This window comes from Rhincodon typus, chromosome 6 (genome assembly GCF_021869965.1).
Source record: "Rhincodon typus isolate 14 chromosome 6, sRhiTyp1.1, whole genome shotgun sequence".
Taxonomy (NCBI): Eukaryota; Metazoa; Chordata; class Chondrichthyes; order Orectolobiformes; family Rhincodontidae; genus Rhincodon; species Rhincodon typus.
The window spans coordinates 32096144-32117111 of NC_063337.1; the positions used below are offsets into that span (position 1 = coordinate 32096144).

General features: G+C 41.9%; 1 protein-coding gene across 1 annotated transcript in view; it reads right to left on the reverse strand.

Annotated features, from left to right (window-relative positions):
• LOC109915476 (microtubule-associated tumor suppressor candidate 2) overlaps nucleotides 1-20968 on the reverse strand; it is a 263806-nt gene that overhangs the window by 54647 nt on the left and 188191 nt on the right. The window lies entirely within an intron of this gene.

A 20968-nucleotide genomic window follows, 5' to 3' on the forward strand; every position in this document is an offset into this window, starting at 1 on the left:
TGGCACAGACATGGGAGCGAGGACACCCTTGATCTCCCTCACTTTATCTTCTAACGGGTGTAACCTGGTTTGTCAACTCTGTAGCCCAAGTGGGTCATTTGAGTGCCTGGAACACACATTTTCCCTTCTAAGGCACACCCCTGCTTTGGAGAAACATATTAAACACTATTCCCAAGTTCTCTAAGTGTTTTTTTATCCGTCTCCCTGTTATTAGCATGTCATCCAGATAAATGGCGATCTAGCATAGACTTGGAAAATGTTCTCCATCATCGGCTGGAAAATGGCACAGGTTGATGATACCCTAGAAGGCCATTTCATACATTGCTACAAACTCTCATGGATAGAAATTGTAGCATTCTTCTGTAAATCCTCATCTAACCACAATTGCAGGTACACATGGCTCATGTCCAACTTTGTGAAGGACTGCACCTCCTGCCAGCTTTGCGTATAAATCCTCTATGTGAGAGACTGGTATTTATCTAACTGCAAGAAGCGGTTTACGGTTTGCTTAAAATCCCCACAAAGGCAAACCGACCTGTTGGGCTTCACAATGGGTATGATTGGTTCTGCCCATTCTGCAAACTGGTCTGGTTTGATGATTCCCTCACTTTCTAGCCTCCAGATTTCTGCCTCTACTTTTAGCCACAAGGCAAATGGCACTGGGCAGGCCTTAAAAAATCGTGGATTTGCTTTGTGGTCAACATGTATATGGACTTGGCCTTCTGACGGTCCCTAGACCTTCCTGAAAATCTTCCGAGAACTTCACTCAGGCAGCCATTTTCCAATTGAAAAATGTTCAGCCAACCTAGATAAATCTTTCTCAACCAATTTCGCCCCATCAAGCTTGGGCCTGAGCCTTTTACTCTGATCAGGGGTAGGTGAATCAGTTGCTTCTCATAACAGACTGAAACCAAAGTTGCACCCTTAATCTGCAGGGGTTCCGTTATAGGATCTCAGCCTAGTCAAGGTCTTATGCAAACTCAAGGGCTGGAGTCTAGAGCAAATTTTGATAAAGATTGGCACTGCGATCACTGGTATCAACTGTCGTTAGAACTGGGTGACCATTTAACTGGAATTGATTTTTTGATTGATTCTGATTTGGATTTAACTGTTCCAAACCAGCTGCAAGTGGACTTTCTAGGGTGTGCACTCTCCTGGATACCAAACTATCAGTTCTCTTACTCAATGCAGGCCCAGTAGGGCAATTTTTACCATCTCGAGTCTGCATACTGGCAGTAACTACAATGGCCTGCTGGCCTGGATCCTCAAGAAAATGTTAACTGTTTGGCCAAGAATTGGTTTTGTTTTGGGGTTTTGCTGTGGGCTGACCTAGAGTCCCTCTGTTCAGGTTATGTCCTGAGTGAGGCTACACAATTGTCTTCACTCAAATGGTGTTCCCCAAGTTCAGTTGGCCTGGCATGGGTGTCCACTTCCGTCAGAATACTCTGTAACTCATATGCTCCACTTGCTGCATTAGCTAATAATAAAACTAGCTGTAGTACATGTACGAAGTCCAGTTGGACTTAGGCAGTAGGTGCTTTTTCATGGTCACATCATTAATCCCACATACCAAACGATGTTTGGGGTTGTGATATTCCTCAGCTAAATCAGTCAACTCTTGAAAAGGTTTTAGTATCTGGTGCCTCAGGGAAAGTTAGGCTCCTAATAACAGGTCCATAAGTGTCAGGAGAATTACTAGTTGCTTTTCGTCCGCCCCAATATCATTTGCACAGAAAAAAACTCACTCAATCTTTCCACATACGGGGCCCAGACTTTGATGGCAGCATCAAATGAGTCAAGCTTCACATAATGCAGTATGATGCCAAATGCTTGCCCCACTCAAAGACAACTGTTGCGAGCTTGTCACCACTGAAATAACTCCACAAAGGCTGGTATCCCATCACCAAGTCACCCTTTATTTAAACAAACACTTCCTCAGAGTGAACAGAACCTCTGACAGAGATAGTAGGAACTGCAGATGCTGGAGAATCTGAGATAACAAGGTGTAGAGCTGGATGAACACAGCAGGCCAAGCAGCATCAGAGGAGCAGGAAGGCTGACGTTTCGGGCCTAGACCCTTCTTCAGAAAACCTCTGACACTCCTATTTATATCTGTCAGCCAGGGCTCCCTGATTGGACCAGCTTAACAGCCCCAAATCAGGGAACTCATATTCTATCAGGTCCACCTGTCTGACCTTGTTCCTGATGATGGTGTAGTGATTGTAATGGTGGGTAAAATCTTAATGTTCTAAGTGATATGGGCTAAAGTGAGATCTGTGGCAGGAGCAATTCGCTGCATCTTTTAAGGTGATTGTTGGTTGTTAAGCATGCTCAGCACTGGCTGCAAATATGGTCCAGGTTAGGAACACTCAGCAGCCCACAGGCACCAAGCACTGTCTGACCATGGACATTGCCATCTGAAATTTGTCAACCCTTCAGGACCATCACGGTTCCTCTCCAATCCACCTGCAGGCTGCTCAGGAAATACAGACCTGCACAGCAATCAGCACTGAAAGGCTGCAGCAGGGATTCTTTGCGCACAGGGATGGACAGCCAGCTCACAGAGTGGGTCAGGCTGCACCTCACAACTGCTTATCCTCTAGGCACTCACTCACTTAGCATCTTCCTGCATGCTTGCAGTATCCATGCCATGCTCTGTCTGTTAGCATGTTGGCACCAAAGGCGATCAGTACTACCATACTGAAGTACTTGTTAGCACAATAGGTTGCTGCTCATGCTTGTCAATAGTCAGGGCTACATCTTGCTGTATGGTGCAGTGAGACTTCAGTCTAACATTGATAGCCTGTGCCATCTCCCTGCGACACAGACACACTGCACATGGATTTGTCCAAACGACCACGTCAGAGATTGGGTGGGGGCTGGTACGGAGTGTAGCAAAAGACAGGGCAGCTGCCTGTCAGAGAATTGCAGTCCCTTCAGACTGGGGAACTATATGCCCTCAGTCCAAGGTTTGGCCACTGTCATCGATCCACTTGTGCCAGTCATAGCCAGGCAGAGCCAGCTCCAGCAGGGTACCACCAGGCAGGGAGCTGCAAGGACAGCATCCAACGGTGTGGCCAATCATGTCTAAGGGCTCCTAGTCATTGTCAGTCAACTGTCTGGAATAAATATAGTCACGGCGTCCATCCATTGATTGTTAAGGTGGATGCAAGCAGGGGATAGGGATCGTGGGGGCTGTGGGGAGAGGGAAGTGCTTCACTACCAAAGGGATTGTGGTGTAAAGAGGGGGAAACAGTGACTTTTGTGGAGGTGGTAACAAGGATGGTAACGAGAGGAAACACAGGGCGTATGGGACTTCTGCAGAACAGCATCAGAGGGCATAGAGGAACATCATTTCCGTGTGATGTCAGGGTTCGGGGGCAGACAGGGCAATTGGAGCTCTGATGAAGAGTCATCTATAGTCGAAATGTTAGCTTGCTCTCTCTCTGTGAATGTTGTTTGGCCTACTGTGATCTCCAGCATTTGTTGTTTTCAGTATAGATTCCAGCATCTGCAGTAATTTGCTCCTATAATTGGAGGTGAAGCTCAGTGTGGTGTGTCTCCTCATTCAGGGGATGGGTGGAAATGAGTGGATGGTGAAACAGGATATGAAGGCTCCAAGCAGGGTGACCACGCAGAGCCTGGTGTCGATGGTTCACTGCCATCACATGCCCGTTCTCTAGACGCGACCAGGAAATGGCTGGGAAAATATCCAAGGGAAGAGTCAGGGTCAGTTTGATGGGTGAAATTACAGGATCCATGTATGTTGTACAACAGGACAAAGAAGAGACAAATACGTGAAGCATGGGTTTGCAAAACTCCAGCTGCACTTCATTTGCAAACGTTTCTTCGTACATACACAATGCAAGCAGAGTGAGCATGTTGATGAGTCAAATGTTAGCCAAAAGCGCCCAATCATTTGTGAAATCCCTACAGTGTGGAAACAGGCCCTTCGGCCCAACAAGTCCATACTGACCCTTGCAGCATCCCACCCAAACCCATTCCCCTATAACCCACCTAATCTACACATCCCTGAACACTACGGGCAATTTAGCATGGCCAATCCACCTAATCTGCACATCTTTGGACTGTGGGATGAAACCGGAGCACCCAGAGGAAACCCACACAGACACAGGGAGAATGTGCAAACTCCACACAGACAGTCGCCCGAGGGTGGAATCAAACCCGGGTCCCTGGTGCTGTGAGGCAGCAGTGCTAACCACTGAGCCACCGTGCCGCCCTAACTGCATCATAACTCATGCAAGTATGATGATGGGCTCTTATGAATTCAACAACAAGTTTCCTGATTGATGTGGGTCTGGGATGACATGGGGGTCAGAGTGCAGCAGACACTCTCTTTAGGATGTTACGTGTTGGTCACTCATGTGGTGGTACAGCACCTTCATCAAGTTGCTACAATTGCTGTGAGCAGGGCCGTGGTGGATCAGACAATATGGCTGCTGGATCCATGCAGGGGCAATCTTCCAGTGAAGTCTGAACAGAGTGCGTGCACAATCCAAACATGCTGACCTCAGCTGGAGAAGGCAACAAGCTGATGTGATAGAGCCAGGGCAGTGGGAGCAGTTATCGAGGAGAAAGATGAGGGAATGAGCTGGGAGATGTTCTCCTTGCATTATGTTAGAACTCAGCTACACTGGGTGCTACAAGCCAGGTAGGATTTCATTGACACTCCGTTCCAGTCGATGAGATGTGGGTGCAGCAGGACTGTTAAAGTCATGAACCAGCATTGGATTTACAATGTATGAGTGAATTACTGCCTCTTTCAGTTCATTTCTGCTCCCTTTCGATGGCTGTAAGTCAAGGATTGGAACATTTGGAATTGTCTAATTGCATGCCTGTGCAGAATGTGATGGTCCCCTACTGGACCATGACAAGATAAGGGTGCCCAGTGGGCAATGAAGATGTTGGCAATGTGGCATTGTCCCTGTTTGCCCATCATGTGCATCAATTACTTTTAAAGATGGCATGGGTGCAGTGGAGGTTGGTCTTTCAGTAGATATCTGCTGATTGGCAAGTTATTGTGGTAACAAAACATGGTAAGATGGGGATAGGATCAGATGTGAGACACACCATAGGGGCAGGTTGGGTAGTTAATGAGATGCGTTTGGTAGGATACGGTAAGAAATTGTGCCAGGCCTCATGGCAAGAATCCCTTCAAAAACCTTGTCACAATTCTGTCTATCTGAACGAAAACAAAACCCCAAAAAATTCAGTCCAATCAGTAAGAGGCATTCTGCAGGCTGCTGGTTAATGACATTTTATAAAGCCATTTTTAGATTAGCTTGCTTTATCTGAAAGTGTAGCCACAGGCAATTTTTAGAAAACAGCATTCGATGAGTTGCGTGTCTTTTTAGTTACAATAGGCTGCCAAGAATGCAAATATGTGTAGGAAGAGATCACCAAGGCAATAAATAGAGTTCAATGCCTTTTGAGTTACTGACTGATAATAATATTGACCCAAATTATTCTCTAATGTTTTGGGCCATTGCAAACAAAACATCAGGAAAAAGGTTCAGATCAGAAAACAAAGCCTGACCCTAAATACACACATTTTTCTCTTCACGCCTTCATGCTCAAACCTGTGTAATTGAGTAACAATGGTGATTTCTATTTGTTCCATTCTGGGACAAATGTTTAATTTATGAAAAGTTATGGGAATAGGCTAGTTTATACCACTGGTTTATCAGTAACAGTAGGATATACATTCCAATGGTTATTGTAGCCTTGATTTTCCTGGTACTGAGGTCTTAAGGCTATCATTAACCCACTTAAAATAAGTTAACAATGTTGACAGAATAGCAATCCAGAATCTAGGGTTAGGCGTAGCCACAGACTAAGTACATATTTCAAAATTTCCTCTGGACAGTATTTCTAACAAATTGTAAACACATTTTCAAAATACATGATTACACCCTCTTAGGAACCATGAATTGAGGAAATTGCTACAAATGCATTTACCTGTGAGACATGGCATCCAAAAGAATTTTTCTCTTAATGTGTGATTTATTTTGTTAGCATTAACCACTTTAGCATTCCTTTCAACGAAAAAAATTTACTATAATTAAAGTACAATTCATGAACTGGTACTGTAACTGATGTCATGAATGTGGAAAGTACAATTCAATATTTGACAGCATGTATTGCTATTTTAAATCAAATTTGTAAATCTTTCATAAATGTTATAACGTATTTGGAAATAAAGAGCCCAATTCTTTCTCCCAATTGCCTCAGGGAAGCAATGGCCTAGTGATATTTTCACTAGACTGTTACTCCAGAGACAAAACAAAACAGCAGGTCTGGTGGGTCTGGCCTTGAAATGGTAACTCTGCTTTCTCTCCACAGATACTGCCAGAGCTGTTGAAATTTTCCAGTGATTTCTGCTTTTGTTTCAGATTTCCAGTATCCAGAATTCTTTGTTTTATTAGTCCAGAGACCCAAAATAATGGTCTGTAGACCTCGGTTTAAATCCTGTAATGGCAGATAGTGAAATCTGAATTCAATATACAAAAAATCTGGAATTAAGACTCTAAATAGGACTATGAAACAATTGTCGATTGTCTGAAAAACCCATCTAGTTCAATAATTCCCTTTAGGGATATATACTGCTGCGCTTATGTGGTCTAGTCTACATACAACTGCAGACCCCCAGCAATGTGGTTGAATCTTAAATGCCCCCTGGGCAATAAATACTGGTCTAGGCAGTAACGCCCATAAATAAATTTTTAAAAATTCAGATCGGTTCATCAATTCTGTGACAACTCCCTTTAAATTCTTGCAACAAAATACTAAGCTGCCTTGCAACCTTATTAAAAGTGAATAATAAAAAGACGACTGATTTTTATGGCACAGGTCTCCATAGTCTTTACAGTCACATGAACACTTAGCAATTGAATGTTTTTTTAATATGGGCCAACAGCTATTAGAAAATCTTCAATAAAACCCTGTTTTCATGGTAAGTTTCAGTAAAACATTAGCATAGACATGCTGCTCAATTTTGACGCTCTGTTCCAATTGGGAATTTATCAGATGTATGTGACACCCCCTCAGTACATGTACGTAGGCTGCGACCAGGAAATGTCCTTTCCATAATTTTTTTTTGTAATCTCTCATTACAGGGGAAAGTAGGTGAACACTTGGCCATACCATAAACTCAAAGATCTTTATTAAATTAACTAATGTCCAATCATGCAAAGTACTCTTTAGCTTCCTTATGAAACACTTAATCAGTTTGGTTAGTTGACCACAGGATAATATGTATTGGTAACATTACCGAGGATATATTAAAAATATTAGCAGGTTAAAATGACTACAGCTTAATACCATATAACTACCTATTATACACTCCAATTTATGCTTAATTTTGAACAATTTTAAGAAAGATTGCCATGAGCTTAGCAAAACGGTTGTAGACTTGCTTGCCGAGCCGGTGTGTTTGATTGTAGACTGATGGTTTCATCACCCTGCTAGGTAACATCGTCAGTGCGCCTCTGGCAAAGCGTCAGTATTCTGTCCTACTTGTTATTTATATGCCTCGGATATTTTGGTGGTTAGCATTATATCCAGTTCTGTTTTTCAGTGGTTCGTATATCGGGTCCAGTTCAATGTGTTTGTTGATGGAGTTCCAGTTGGAATACCAGACCTTCAGGAATTCCCTGGCATGTCTCTGATGGCTCGTGCTATTATGGATGTGTTGTCCCAGTCAAATTCGTGTCCTTCTTTGTCCATGTGTATTGAGACCAGTGAGAATTGGTCATGTCTCTTGGTGTCACCGGTCTCTATCCACACGGACAACGAAGGACATGAATTCAACTGGGACAACACATCCATAATAGCATGAGCCATCAGAGACATGCCAGGGAATTCCTGGAGGCTTGGCATTCCAATCCGAACTCTTATCAACAAACATATTGAATTGGACCCAATATACAAACCACTGAGAAACAAAACCAGAAGTAATGCCAACCACCCCAGAAAAACGAGATATATAAATAAGCAGGACAGAATGACAACGCTTCACCGGAGGTACACTGACGATGTTACCTAGCAGGGTGACGAACTGTCTGCAACCAAACACACCGGCTCGGCGAGCAAGTCTACAACCTCATCCACAACCCGAGCTACAAATCTTCTCTAAAATTTTAGCTTAGCGAAAACTTCCAAAGAAGCAGCATTTTGCTGACACAAACTTAAGTAAGGGCTGGTCCACCACAATAATCAAAATAACAATTTCAACAACTAGATTAATGGAACTTTCCTGTACAATCTGGACCACTGTTATATTTTGAAGAAATACAGAGTTGAATTTACATAACAGTTCCAGAAGGTGTCAGCAATGCGAAGCTTATATCTAAGTTTAATCAGTGTTTCACAAGCATAGTATAACAATTTGATTTATAAATAACAAACATAGCTGATGTTTTGATATGTTGCAAAGCCTTCAGAAAACATTAGGCAGCAAAGTAATTTAATGTTTACCGAATAATTCGCACAGGCTAATCACTTGAGCTCACAATTGAGGCAGGTCATGTTTTATTCATAAACTCAAACTTGTTCCAAATTAGGAACTGGAATAAACCATGTAACCTTTCGTTGTTGAATATTTATTGGTAAAAAATATATATTTATGGTTTAATTACAGTCTGTGCTGCAGTGGTAGACGATACTAAAACATGTCAGCAGGCGAATAATTCACTTCTATAATTAAACATTCTCACATGGACAGGTCTAAACTAGTGTGGATGATTTTCACATATAATCATCTGGTGATGTTGATGGGTAGTCTGGCCATTTCAGGTTATTATCCCTCATCTGTGTTGACCAGGCAAGCCAACAGTGTTAACTGCTGCCGTGGAAAGGCTGCCAACGTCATCAAAGACCTTCCCACCCCAGTAATACTCTCTTCTAACCTCTTCCATCAGGCAGAAGATACAGAAGCATAAACACACGCAGTAAGAGATTCAAGAATGGCTTCTTTCCTGCTGTTATTAGGCTGCTGAATGGGCCTCTCTATTTCAAAGCTAATGTTGACCTTGCTTTTGTGCACTACCTGTGCACCTGTAACAGTGTATGCCTCGCTCTGTCTAAGCACCCTATGATCTGTATGTCTTTGTTTGTTATGATCTGCCTGTACTGCTCGCAAAACAAAACTTCTCACTGTACTTAGGTACATGTGACTTCAGTAAATCAAATCAAAAACTGCTTGTTAAAACTGCTTATCATCTGGGAGGGTCAGGAAATGTGCAAGGTCTCCAACTGAAGTGAAGTGATGGGGATTAATGGAGCAACATTACACAGGCTGGGAATTCATTATTGCATCAGAAGGAAGAAAATTGAATAATGGAGGACATTGCAACTGTAAACAAACAAGACATTTGAGAAAAATTGAATATCAGACATGCTCCCAATTTCTCCTAGCTGTGACAACAAAGACGACCAGTGCTTCTGCAGAATTTGTGTATTAACAGTAACATGGTTAAGCAAAAGGCGACACCAAATCGAATAGAGATATTTGCTCAGCAAACTTGGTCAAAGAGGTAGGTTTTACAAAGAATATGAAAGAATGAAAGAAAGGTGGAGATATTTAGTGTGTAAATTACAAAGCTTAGTGCCTGAAGACACAAACACCGTTGGTGAAGCTATTAAAATTGTTAGTAAAATCAGGCATATACAAGCAGCCAGAATTGAAGTGTAGGTAACTGCAGGGTTGAAGAGTTGGATGAAGTTACAGAGATAAAGAGGGGCAAGAACATTAAATGATTAGAAATTAAGGCTGGAAGTTTGGACATTGAACAACAGCTCAATCAGGAGTCAATGTAGGTCAGTGAGTAGATGGGTGAGGGATAAATGGGACCTGATGTGACTTAGGGTTTGTGCAGCAGAACTGTGGTAATCTCAAGTTTAAGGATGTGGGAGACCGGCAGGGCGTATTGGAAGGTTCACGTCCAGAGATGATAAAGGAATAGATAAGATTTTTAGCCTCAAATGTGTTGAGAGTCACATCAATTCTGCTGGAAATTGCCATCTCCCAACTTGTGGTTTCTAAACAGGTTGACAATTAGTGATATTGAGATGGATGGAGGTGAAATGTACATTGCCCATACTGTATCCTGACTCCTTCCAGCTGGCTGGAAAACTGGTTCCTATTGCTGCCTTTCGACATTAGTTGCTGGTGTGCCTTGCAGTGCAGTTTGTATGTACTTTCCAGCCTGCACATGCATCAGAGCGATACCTTTATGGCCGTGACAGAATGCCAAGTGACAGTGCCAATATCTGTGGACAAGGGGGCACATGTCGCTGGTGCCCATGGATCATGCACTGAGATACTGTTTGGTGTTGAGGGACATGGAGGTTCCTCACAGTCTGCGGTGAGCTGAAGTTGCCAGGTAATTGTCACATTCCACTTGTCATGAAGCTGCACAAACATACAAATTAGGAGCAGCAGTGGGTCTATTGGTCCCTTCACCCTGCTCCATCATTCCGTACAGTCACGATTGATCTGTTTGTCTCAAATTTCCACATTCCTATCTATCCCCTATAATCTTTGACTCTCTGCCTTAAAAATGTTCAACGAACCTGCCTCCACCACCTTCTAAGGCAGAGTTGCAAAGTCGTATAACACTCCAAAAGAAAAAAGATCTCCAATTGTGTCTTAAAAGGCTGACACCTCATTTTGAAACACTGACCCCTAGTTCTAGACACACCCACAAGAGAAAATATCTTTTCTACTGTCCATCTTTGGTGGAATCTTTCAGGATCTGTAAACCTCAATCAAATCAGCCCTCATTCTTCAAAATGCCAGTGAAAACGAGACAAACTCTTCATGCCATCCAGTAAACGTCCTCTGAATGGTATATGATGCATTCACATCCTTGCTTAAGAGGCCAAACCTGTCGTCTCGTTAATGCCCTGTAGAATTTAAGTCCTTACTTTTATAAAAGCAAAGTACTGCAGATTCTGGAGATCTGAAATAAAAGCAGGAAGTGCTGGAGAAACTCAACAGATCTAGCAGCATATATGGAGAGAGAAAGAGACATCACCAATATTTATGTTCCATGATGACTCTTCTACAGACATGAAGAGAATGTGAAAATAATGCTTTTTTTTGCTGTAGGCAGAGGGGGAGGAGGACCAAGTAGGACAGTTGGTGAGGGTGCTCAGAGGAAAAGGCAAGCGTTCCCAAAATTTGCTAGCAAATGGGACTAGGCCAGATTGGGATGTCTGGTCTGCTCCCATGCTATATGACTTTGGTCCCCTCATTTAAATTATTAATATAAATTGTAAAATGTTGCACAGATCCCTGTGAGATCCCACATGTCATATCCTTCCAATCTAAAGAAGACCCAATTATGATTACTCTGTTTTCTGTCAGCCAGCTAATCCACTCCTGATGTTAATATGTTACCATCTTTAGCGTGTGCATCAACTTTGAGTAGTGACCTTTTATGTGGAACCTTGACAAATGCTTTCTGGGAACCCAAATACAATACATTTACAGGATCCTCTCTAAACACAGCATATGTTACTCCTTCAGTTCCTTCTGTGCTGCTGGGTCAAAACCCAGGAACTCCCTCTCTAACTGCACTGTGGGTGTACTTACACCTGTAACAAATTTTGCTGAATATCCAAATCTCTGAAGGGCCTTCTGAAGGTCTCCGCAGTTGACAAATTCAGAGGCTGTGGATAGATACAGCCATGTAGAACTTTGTCTTGTTCCATGCACTTCTCTTATGTTTGTCAAGTGAGAAAGATCATGCCTGTGGCTCAGCTGGATGCCAGAAACACAATGACTTTCTGGAAGCATATCTTCACTGATGGGTAGCAAGTGGTTCAAGAGGAATCATGTGAGAATTCCCTGTACAGTGGACAGAAGGAACATGCCTCCATACATTTTACAAATAAGCTTATCACCACGCTTCTGGAGAGTGAGGCAGTGACAGTATTGTTGAAATTGGGAGGTAGTCTTTGCCCAGACGTTTATAAGAAGGTCCGAGAGCTTGAGTGAGAGCCCTTCATCATACTGGGTGATGCTGATTGCACTGCTCTGCAAGTACTTTTTCAGAACTTTACATCCTAACACAGGAGTTTCCATTGAAAAGCACACCCAGCTCACAATGAGCTGTGTTAGCGGAGCCTGCTAAAAATTGCACTACTGAGTCTTTGATAACAGAAATCACCATAACAGGACAAAAGGCTTCTGTCTACAATGCTGTGCTGTTACCAGCCTTCGATATGGTGGTGAGACTCTGGTCACCTGCCAACAACACCTCAGAGTGCTGGAGAATTTCCACCAACAGTGTGCTCACAGGATACTTAAAGTCAAGGAAGAAAGCAGCCCAACAAAATACAACATTCATGAATATTGGTCTGGGCACTTTGAAGACCTCATTGAAAAGGGGGCAAATTGACTTTGTGACAGGAAGAAATTGCCACAAACTGTACCATGTGGCAGCACCTCACCCAACAAGCTGCATCACAGCCACAGTCTAAACACCAAAACTCTCCTGTGGTGAAGGAGAACCCTAGTGTGAGAACACCACACCCCATTTGCCTCAGGGCAATTTTTGTCCTCTCTGTCCTAAGGCCTGTAACTCCAGGGTTGGCCTGCTGAGTGACCCAATTGCACACACATTATGAAGCCAAGTGCATATCATCCTCATTCTGAGGAACTGATGATGATAACCTGTACAAAATAAACTGTAATGCTTCAAATAATTGTCCCTGTCACCTTCTCGAGGACAATTAGAGATAGGCAATAAATACTGGCCATTCTGGTCATGATTATGTGTCAATGACTAAGAAAGAGGTGCACCTGATTCTGTCATTTGGACTGCTCACTCAGACTAAGCCAATGCTTTCAGGTGTAAGTAAATCAATAAAAAGATGAAACTCAGTTCCAAATTGTTGGTTAAAATGTCTTTCATGTAAACAAGACATCATGCTCTCTCTGCCAGAACTACAGACTTCTTTAAGAAAAGTATTACCTTTAATATTTTATTCCTAAGCCAGGAAATATTTTATCAAAGAGTCAGCTTATTTTGGATCATTTATTTTTGTTTTGCTTATCCAAAACTCCAACTGTGTTAATTGTACTAATTGAGATGACTCTAGTGACATGAAGCCTGAGATAAATGATTAATCTGCTATATTTTTACAGCCAGCAAGCATATGTGCAATATATGATGTAAAACCCATTTCCTTCACTTGGTTCATAATTCTGTGTCCTTATGATTGCACATTTCAGTTCAGACAAAAATCCATTACCTCAATGCCCTTTCTTTCCCTTATGCTGTCTTCAGCCTCTCCCTTCAGTCTTTGTTTCCTGTCCCTCTGCTGTGCATTTTCATTTCCGCACCTAGGGCACATTTGCCCAATTCCTCCCTATAACAATCCATTATTACTTCTTTACCTCCTGACCATCTTGCCCCTGTCCTAGGCTTGAATTTCCTCTTGAATAAGTGCACAGCTCGCATCTCTTGGCATTCCGTAAAGGGCACATGAAGGCACCTGTGATACATATCCAACTTCTTCATCTTCCTTCCCTTGCCAACCTACATGCCTAATATGCCAATGATGGCAAGGGCTTTGTTTGAGTTACTGGACTCATGAAGGGGATGATGTAAGATGTTGGTTTGTATATATTTTAATAACAATTATTATTGACTCGGACTTTTGAATTTAAACTAGCAACATGTGGATTTTCTGTGCATCTGAAGGGGTTTAATGTTTACCTTGTACATATTTCTGTAGCCATGGTGATATCTTTTAAAAACAGTTTGAGGGGGATAGTTTTGGAAGCTAAAGGGAATTTGTTTACCTTAGGAGAACTTGCAAGTACAGAAGGCTTTCAGATAAATGATTCTAGATTTTTTTTTAGTTTGGAACAAAGCTTTTTAATTTCAGTTTTAGGGCAGTTTTGCAAGTTCTTAGGTGAAGGTGGATGGGATAAATGGTTGCTCCTTGTGAAATAGCCGAGATAGTTTTGAATTGGTAAAATAGATTACTTCAGTTTGAGGAGGTTAGTGGTAGTTCTAGAGTAGAAATGTTTGGTTAAAACCCTGGAGGGGTTACTTGAAGCTGAGAAAATTTAAATTCAGTTGTCTGTAGCCTTTTTCCTGAAGCCTATCAGATTCTCCAGACTGAGAACTGAAGTCAAAGTTAAGCTAAGCCTATGGGGGTGATGGAAAAGGAAATTCTTTCTGATGTGAGCACTGCAAGGGGGTGCTTTTGGGATTAATGGGATTATGTCTTTAAAACGTGTTTCAAAATCTTTAAATTTGTGCCATTTGTAAGTAGTTTGATTTATTCTATTTTACTTTCATGTATTTTGTATCTTAAATGTCAGTTTTATTCTAAATCTGACGATGGTTCAGTGAGAGACCACCTTGATAAAACCAAAAATAAAATAAAAGTGACCTATCATGTCAGATTTCAGTCTAGGATTTGACTTGTCCAGTAATAACATCAACTGAGATCATAACAATGGAAAGAGGGGGACATTAGTTAGAGATACGCTGGGAGAGTCCAAGGGGGCGATGATAAGTTAACAAAACGTGAATTATTGTTAAATGCTGTCTAAGACTTCTATTTCATTCACATGGAAATCAAAGATGGCAGCAGCAATTGATTTGTACCTGGTTTCAGTAAGAGATTAGGCAGTGGCAATACGGATAGAGATAGAAATAATAGCTGAAACTGTAATTGCTGGAGTATTCCCAGTGGGGATGGAGTTGGATATAAAGGCTATAGAGGCACAATGAGTAGCAGTGGTCTAGATCAGAGTGGAGAAGATGTAACAATTATGGACGAAAGAGAGGAAAACGAGGTTAAGCAGTAGAGGGTGGAAATGGGCAGTTTACACCAGAAAAAGTAGTCGGACATTTACAGGATGCAGACAATTTGTACAGCAGAGACTTTTCTGCGTGGGGTGGGGGTTTCAATATTTTGCTTAATGGGAGTTTTAACATGTTTCTACGCAGCTGGCTTGCAGCTTTTATAAGAGCCTTAAGGGAATAATGGACAGAATGCTGTCAAAAACTAATATATCCCACGATTATATTCAGAAGCATTTTACTTACAAGCTGTGAGTCAGCTTGAAAATTCAAAGTATAGTGTTTTTCTAATGTGCAAGTTTCACACATAAATTATTAAAATTAATAAATAACACAAAGTTCCACATTCTTGTAACTTGCAAGTACAGGCTGATATTGTGAAAGTGTGGTTGAGTGTTTCCGCAAGAACAGGAAATGTTCCGTCACAAAAAAAGTGAAGGCAAATTGGATGTGACGTTTGATCAGCATTCTGCCTGAGCTCAAAGCATTTTAATTGTATATGGAGCAGTCAATCATTGTGGCACATGGATCTGGGATCCCCTTGCAAAGACTTAGAAACCTTTGTGTCTCAATGCTATGTTCCAATGATGGTAGGATTGGGTGGAGATGGTGGACATAGGGACAGGTTTTAAATTGTCACCTTTTCAGCAGCTCTGAGCAGATACTTGGAATGGACATTATTGTTGAATTTCTTGGGTCATTACTTTTACAGGAAGTCTGAAGTAGGTTATTATAGGTTGCAGAAGTGGGACACCAAGTTCACTAAATCAGTTCTCCTCTATTATGATAGTGTTGGAATGTAACAGAACCTCCAACAGCAGGTGGCGATGGTGAGAGAGGGCAGCTGGAGTAGTCAAATGGACACACTCTGGTAAAATAAGGGAGAAGGAGGCTCTCTTAGGAAGAAGGAAAAGAGAGACAATGGATTCCTCAACTCATTGGGAAACATAGGCTTAATGTCATCTAAATACTTCCTTGTCTAATCTTAATTTCCCTCACGTTTGTAATAACCTGATACCAGCAGAATAAACCTTGAATTTTGGGTTGACCATGTGCTCTAATCTCATGTTATAGGAAATTACTTTGAAGATGAAAAGAAGGCTTGTTTGATGGAGTTAATACTTACATGTAACATGACTTTGAAGCCAGTTCCCACAGGTTTAGGCAAGTATTAGGTGCAGCTCCTGAGTCCATAGCTTCTATTTGTAATAATGTAACAGCAGGAAAGATTTTACATCATCAACGTAGCAATGGAGCATGTGGAAAACACTGAAACTTGTAGTAGATCCCTCCCCTATGAAGAATTCTGCATTTTGAGATTTCTGGATTTCAGGGTCCTGGTGACAGCCATCTCCTATGATTTGCAGGGCCCTCTGCTGATTAGTGAGGCACACAGCTAGGGCTCCAGGCTTGCTGGGAACTGTAGGCCAGTCAAAACCTCTAGCGTCTTCTGCCATGCTATAAACCCTGGCTATTACATGCCTCCAGTCTATTTGCCTGCCTTTGTTCCATATTCCTTGATAAACTTGCTGAGCAAAAATCTATCCATCTTATCTTTGAACATTCCCATACTTTTTTTTTGGAGGGGGGGTGAGTTCTGGATTTCTGTTCCCTTTTCTGTGAAGTCCCCTGGTCTTCTACCTCAGAGCCCCATATGAATGGAATTTAGGACACAAGATCAGGTTGCACAAGAACAAGCATCTGAGATAGTACTAGAAGCAAATTGGTCTAACAGGAGGATCACTTCAATCCCAGGAGTTTTTCTCATTGCAACAGTAGGCAACACTTCTCATGTTACTAATGTGAAAGTTGCATCCAGGAGAAGTAATAGAAATTTAAAAGGTATGCGTAGCCTCAAAGGAAAGCGATGCATGTGTCAGGAAAGGGTACCTTCATGTGTTGGCATTCACTCTCATTCATAGAATCATACAGTACAGAAGAGGTCTTTCAGATTATTGTGTCTGTACAGACAGAAAACTATTCTAAATTTATGCTAGAGATAGTAAGAACTGCTGATGCTGGAGTCAGAGACAACACAATGTGGAGCTGGAGGAACACAGGCCTGGCCTGCTATATTCCTCCAGCTCCACACAGTGCTATCTAAATCTATGCTAGTCCCAGTTTCCAGGACCTGGCTCATACCCTTGAATTTTATGATATTTCAAGTGCTCAACCAAAGACTTTTTTTAATATAGTTTGCAAAGTTTCCCACTTCATCTATTCTTCCAGGCAGTGCATTCTGATTCCAACCACTCTCTGCTTGGAATTTTATTTTTCCTCAAATCCTCACTAAACTTCTTGTCTTTCACCTTAGAATTATGCCTCCTGTTATTGACCCTTCAGTGGAACAGTTGCTTTCTGTCCACCTTGTCCAGCCCCTCATAATCTTATAAGCAGGTCCCCTCTCAGCCTTTTCTCTCCAAAGAAAACAACCTGAGCTTATCCAGCCTTTCTCCACAGCTAAACTGCTCCATCCCAGGCAACATTGCAATGAATCCCCTCTGCACCCCTTCCAGTGAAGTCACTTGGAACACAGCAGGCAGATCACAGGAAGAGCCAAAGAGCAAAGGGGAATTCAAAAGGATAGATTTTTGAGCAGAAAATAAATATCTAGGGCTCACACCCTATACTTCTGCTGCAAAATATGACTGGCTCCAACTCAGTGTGCGGAAAACATGCCACAGATGAGACAGACATTGTCCCCGAGAGAGTACACAATGGCAGGTTGAGAATGGCATGGAAACAACAGGTGCTTATTACCCAAATCAGGATTATCTGGGATTGAGAGAAGGAATTCAGAGACGGTCAGCAAACTTGGAAATGCCAGCTGCAACAAAGAGAAATGAATAGAGATTTACCTTTGAATAATGTAACAATATAGCCATCTGCAGAATGTTAGTAAATACTCCCACGAGACAACACTGGTTTCTTTTACTTCGAGTAGTACACCCACAGAATTAATCTGTCCACTTCAATCAATTTTACTGATTAATTAGATAGTGCTATAATTACAAAGCAATATACAAATAGATTGCCATTTAGTAAAATAAAACAAAAGACAAGTTGCTAGTAATTACTTTATGAGGCAGTAGATGGCACATTGGTCACACAAAAAATTATCAAACTGATGTACAGTGCTATTAGAATCTAAAACAGATTACTCAATGTCTATGTGGGGAATGCTATATATGTGGTGTTTTTATTGTGCACCAGCCTTCACTGTGATTGTACCCATGCTTCGAAGCAAAGATTAGTGGAATTCAAGTTGCACTCCAGAGAGTTGAGCAGAAAATCAAAGCTGACACACTTGGAGGGAGAGTTGTACTGTCAGAAGCGCTGCACTGTGGATGAAAAGATACACCGAGGTCCAACCTCAGTTGAATATAAAAGATCTCATGACACTACTTTGAAGAGGAGCAAGAATACCATGCTTATTTGACATATTCAGAATGCTGATTTAGTTACTATCTCCCATTAAACGCATTTGAAAACTGAAATCAATGTTGCTTACTTCAATGTCCAGATGCTGTAATTACTGAATCTGACTTAACCCTTGTTTTAAGTGACCAATTATTTGGATAAAATCATGAGATCATTTCTCATAAGCAACATGACCCTTACATGATGCACTGCTAGTGGATCTCCTGTGGCATTGCTCATGGTGAACGGGAAATACAGAGTTGGTTTTAACAAGGAGGGAGGGAGGGAGAGCGAGAGAGCGAGAGAGAGAGAAAGCACTGGCTCCTACATTCCTTTGCATGTCTGGCTCCCCCCTCATAACGACAAACTGTGCATCATCACAGTGTCTTTGCAAACTTGGACATACAATTCTCTATTTCTTTATTCGAGTCACTAACCTAGATGGTGAAAAGGTGAGGTCCTGGAATAGATACTGGCAAATATTCCCTTTATCAAAAGTGCCCCACCTCCAACTTCCTAATAATTTACCAACCTATGTTTGGAGATTAATTCAAATTTTATGTGATTTCAACATCTGTCATGCAGAGTCTTACCAACATCCAAAAACTGCTATATTATCTCCTAAAAATGGAAAATATCTACCCTTCACAAATCCATGCTGACTCTTCAATCAGAGCTTAACGAGAGAAACTCGCAGTTATCCTGCCTCTGGTGTCAGATCTCAGCATCTTCCTCACAAATTATGGTAAACTAACAAATTCTGTAAATTACTGAGTCTATTCCTCCCTCACTTCTTCAGGAATGGATCAGGTTTTACAAATTCTCCACTCCAGAGGAAAAAGGTTAAATGGAACAGCAGATTTTAGTGGCAGGGAAACTTTATAAGTATATGCAGCTGCAGAAAGATATACTTTGGGAGGGTTTAAAGCTTCAGAACTCTCAAGGGACTGCACAGAAAATGAGTGTCAGACTGCAGTTAATGAGCTCCTTAAATGACACTGTAATAGCTACCTCCCAGTATTCCTACCTATACTTTATTAGTGGCTCAGGAAATAGCAGGAGAAGTAGCAGTATTGATTGACATAAAAGTAGTTTGGGCACCCTGAGATCATGAGTTGACCACCAACTGCATATATTTAAGTGATCTGTCTTTTTCCAATGGGATGAGTTGGCTTTCAAATTGACCTCTCCTTAAAAATGACAACGGATGTACCAGAAGCAGGCTATTTACTGCCATTTTTTGTTGCACATTTCCATGCATTCTTAGGCATAACCAGGAAGTAGTCAGGTGAAAACGAGCCCTCCACCTTCTCACATTCCCCTGAGCTCACCCCGCCCAACACATTTAAATAATTAACTAACACTGAGTTGATATGGTTATTAATCCAATTGAGACCAATAATAGGTTGCCCCTACCAGTGCATAGTTAGTACATTCAGTTGGGTGAAATAGGGCAGCCTGTTTTTATTTTAAATGAGTTGGGTGGGAAGGAAGAGGTGGCACTAACTTGACAGAGAGAGAGAGAGAGAGAGAGAGGGTGCTCTTTGCACACATAGTACTCCCTCTTCTCCCAACCCACCTACTGTCCAAACATCTTCCCCCAACTCCACTTTCCCCAGGTGAACAAAATTTTGCTGCTTAAACTACCTCAATCCAAAATCCATTGGACCTTCTTCTTGTTCCTTCTTACTAATCTGGCAGCACTCAATACTGAGCTCTTGGCACTGACAGGATGGGTAGAACTGCAGGCCAAGTAGATTGGCAGTCATTAGTGGAGCTATTTTAATCAGTGCCAACATGACTCACATCTGGGGGCCAGTGGGATTGAATCTCTACCTATGGCCTAGAGGAAGGGTCACTACCACTGTGCCATCAGAGCCCTTAATTATTGGTATTCCAGTTTATTACAAAAGTACTAAAGATATCAATCAATCATTGGTATCACTCTGTGCAGACTGTGTCTGATTCTAATGCATGACCTATTGAGTAGGACTGAAGAGCAAATTTTCTGAAAAGCATGGTGAGATTCTAATTCAGGACCACTTCCTTAGAGAGAGAGAGAGACACACACGACTGGTGGTGGTTTAATCTGAGGGTCAAGTGAGGGGAGAGGTTGAGAAGGACAGTCCTTCATGGTAACCTCAATGGATGCAGGAAATTAACTCACACTATTGGTGTCACTGTGCATCACAAACCAGCTGTCCAGCCAACCGAGCTAACCATGGACAGAAATATAAATGCATTGGCTAGAACAGCAGGTCAGCTGCGGAGAATTCTATACTGAGTACCTCACCTCTAATCTCCCCAAAGCCTGTCCACTATCTAGGTACACTATTAGGTGCAATTCAGGAGAGAAATGAAATAGGCTCCACTTTCCTGGATGAATGCAACAACAATTAAAATGTTCAAAACCATCCAGGACAAAGCAGCCCAGTTGATTGGTACCTCAACCACCACTTTAAACACCCTTCAGCAGCAGTATGGGAGCACGGTATACCACATTCAAGATGCACTGCAGCAACTCACCAAGTTCTCCTTTCACAACATCTTTCAAACTCACCATCTGGAAGCGCAAGAGTAGCAGATGCACAGAAACAATGACCATCCACAAGTCCTGCTCCAGATCACTTACTGTCCTAATTTGGAAATTATAATCGTCATTGCTTTTCTGTTACTGGATCAAAACCCTAGCTTTTCCT